This window comes from Centruroides sculpturatus, unplaced genomic scaffold (genome assembly GCF_000671375.1).
Source record: "Centruroides sculpturatus isolate CEXI.00-Female unplaced genomic scaffold, Cexi_2.0 scaffold11, whole genome shotgun sequence".
Taxonomy (NCBI): Eukaryota; Metazoa; Arthropoda; class Arachnida; order Scorpiones; family Buthidae; genus Centruroides; species Centruroides sculpturatus.
The window spans coordinates 1,211,680-1,215,731 of record NW_019384501.1 but is presented as its reverse complement, the minus strand read 5'-3'; positions in this window follow the sequence as shown (position 1 = coordinate 1,215,731).

The following is a 4,052-nucleotide window of genomic DNA, read 5'->3' as shown; positions in this document are numbered from 1 at the left end:
CTATTCAAAATTGTAATTTGTAAAGCTCCAAGTGTAATAGTTATTTTTTATAGTCAAAAATAAAAATGATATCTCATATTCGGCATCCTTACCTTAGGTTAAACAACGTTAAAAGTAACAAATGGAATATAACACATTCATAAGAATTATCATGGAACTAGAAATTTATTCTATTGTAATTTGTAGAAAACACTGTAGCATCTGAGTTTGTTAACAATGTAAACCATTTGTCGGGGTTTTCTCAAACCTTGAATAAACATCATTTAAAGAAAGAACCCAAAATGTATTTTTCAAAAATCGTTTAGTTGTGTATACATTTTATAATACACAATGAAAATAAAAAACTGTGAAACTGCATAAGTGTAGTTACAAATTAACGTTAAAAACTTATAATAATAGCAATCAATAACCTATATTTTGTTAATTTAAAAATGATAACAATAATAAGATAAAAAGCTTTAAAATTAACGAGCAATTATTCATTGTGACACGGTCACAATGCCGGGCTGCAATTTTTAATCATATCTTTTACATTTAACGTAAATTATATAAACTCTATCTCAGGCTTGAATTGCAGCTTAATTACTAGATAATTCAACAAGCGTTTAATTCGAAATGGAGAATAGAACGAATCAGTAATGTACCTGTACATCAAAGCGTTAGCTGTGATTACTAACATAAATCACAGATGAATGCATTTCTTGCAACGAATACTTTGCACCTACCCAGCCCTTTCCTGTCCTATGTCTACAAACGTTTCATTAAAAACTAAATACGTCACATCATTTCTATCAGCACGTATCGTCATACGTTAGTTTTCCTGGTCCGCTTATAGATTTAACACCTTACATCCTACAATGCACTTAACGTTACCACATGTCACACACAACAGTGGCTTATTTTCCATTGCATGACAAGCATTTAATTACTACAGATGCAATTCCGTACTCTTTAATATTAAGTACAGTACTATAGACACTTTTCACTTTGGGACGTTAGCTCCCTCCTCGATTTACCGGATATAAATAAAACCAAATCGTCTGCGTAAGCTATTTACTCTACACGACTTTCAAGCAAAATCCTGAGGCAACAGCGAAATACCAAATTACAGAGGAGAGATTTGAAAACCGAGCCCTGGGGACAGCCTCTATTTACCTTCCACACTGCTCACATCCTCGTACATAACCTTTCTTTTCCCGTAGTATCCAATATAATTCACCGGGACAATGCATATACACCAACTTTTTAAAATGGAAGGCCACTACAGAAGATTAAAAGCACTTTTAATATTAAAAAAATATACCAAGAAAGTACTTGTTACAAGACTTTTCAACCATCTGACCGAGACCGTTGAGCATCCTCTCTTAAAACCGTACTGGCCGCACTGGTAATCATTATTATACCTATTGATCATAGACTCTAGTCTGTTCTTTATTACACGCTCAAATATTTTTTTCAGCAACGGTACTAAACATATGGGCTTGTACGACCATAGATTAGTCTTATCCTTATTACCACCTTCCCCTGTTTCCAACAGTTAGGGAAGACACCATACAGCAAACATGTCTGATATAATCTTGTCATATGAGACCTTAAGACACCATAACCTTCTTTAATTACCTTGTTGGTAATATTGTTGGTCCCAGGGGCTTTTCTATTCGTCGAGGCTTTAGCGGCTACGTCAACGTTATTGTAAGTTACATCATTGACATGCCTGGTATTACTATAATTATTCATTATTACCCTAGTCTGGCTTTGATCCAGATCATCGTACTGCTCGTTATCATTGGGAAACAGAGAGCACAATAAGTACTCTACTACTGATGTCCAATTCAATAACTCATTATTATTACAACTCAAGACATTGGTATGACGCGCGTGCAACCGAAAGGAATGGCATAATTAACGGCCTTGTCGAAATACATAAATAAAACATGTCTGTGCTTATTCGAAATGCAGGTTGTAAGGTGACGCACCTACTGACCATTGTTCTCAATTATTTCTGTTGGATCGAACTAACATTCGTCTACAGTAACAAGCAATTTCGGGAACGTGCAACAATGCAACAAGCCAGAGAACAATATGAGATGTGTGTCGTTGAATTTACTAAAAAATTAAATATTATTGCAAAATTAAAAGATTAATTTAAATTCTCCATCCATTTACAAGGGTTAAACGTTGAGAATTCAAATTGCACAAACTTTTATGTAATCCTTAAAGTGTTTAATTTTTAGATATTTTAAATATTTTGTAAACATAGGCTATGTTCAGAAAACTTCCCTTGAAAAATTTTGATAAATTTAAGATATGTACAGATTTTGTACACGTAATGCACGTAATAGTTTATAATGTCTTGTATATTACATTAGTAGGCCTATATTAACCGGTAATGACTATAATACGTTGCTAGTATTGTATAACAAGATGTAATTTCGGCTGTTTGAAAACAAGAATCAATCATAATGTCATCCAGTGATCGAAATTTAATTATTATGTAAGTTATAAACACTCATCCAAATCTGTGTGACGTAATTTATGGATAGCACCTGCGTGTATAAAACAAGGAATAATTTAAAATATGCACATTACCACGAACATTTAACACTATATTGCCTAATGTGATCTGTACGAATGCCTAATGTTTCTGGTACCGCAAAACCGTATACGTGGCAATTCGGAAAATCGATGTAAGCTCAGATATCCCCATTTAAGCAATAATTATTATAGTCGAAGTTTTTGAAGCAGACGCGATGATAATAAAGTAAACAATATATATAAATGTGTCCGTATTAACTGTAGTGGAAAAGAGCAAAACGTTATTCGTTTGGTTTAGGTTTGTAACAATTACAAAACATTATACAAGACATTACAAAAAACACGTAATGTTAATGTGTTATTATCTTGTATGTTGCTGGGATGCAATCAATATATATAATAAAGGTAAGTGTACAATGTGCGTGCCGCTAAAACTCAAAAACGAGTCCCGGTACGATTAAGGGAATCCCGGATAACAAAATAAAAAGTGATGTTTTTAAACAAGTATTGTAAATAGAATATGTTTTCAATAATATTTTTTTACCTCTTATATTTTAAAGTTTATCCTTTTATTCCAACTACCACACATTCTCATATCAACTCCCCGAGCGAAGCCGGGTACTCCAGCTAGTTAGTTTATAATCCTGTATAATCACTAATATGAATAAATTAGTTTAGGCACGGATAAGTTATAAGTGGTAAGCGTTAGTTTGGCATACACTAAGAAAGGATTTTTCGAAATTCACCCCGGGGGAGAGAGACAGGATTAAGGTTTCGACAATGGAAGTGTTAAGTAACAATGGAAGTGCTAAGAATGGAAGTGATACTATGTTCACAAAAGACTTGATTAGTCTTGAAATTTTTAGTTAAAATTGTATAGAGCAAACCCCAGTGGTCACCATTAGTTTGGCATACACATATCTTTGCCAACTGTACGAGATATGTACTTATACCTGGGCAAATATCGATGGAAAGAAATACCACGTGACTATTCATAACCGATCAAATAGGCAATCGTCCACTATAGCTATGTATTAGTATCACGTTTCTTCGTCATAGAATTGCGATCCTCTTGATACGAACGAACTTTGATAATACAGTGATAATATTTTGATGCTTATATATGTACAAAGAAACAATCTTCAAAAAATCACACATTATCATCCGTAATAACGGTTCCATCTATGATACGTGCTCTATAGTCTGCTAGTTATATAGGCCTAAGTGTAACACAGCACTCCAGCAAATCGGAAGTGTCTTTATTTCTCCGACGCTTCCGAGATTTGAGCGAAGATTTAAAGCACTTACTGAATATTTTGTGTTAAATGTTCGTGGTTATTCCTTGTTTTATACACGCAGGTGCTATCCATAAATTACGTCACGCAGATTTGGATGAGTGTATATAACTTACGTAATAATTAAATTTCGATCACTGGATGACATTATGATTAATTCTTGTTTTCAAACAGCCGAAATTGCAATTGTTTATGACATTGTTTTATACGTAATTAAGCGAA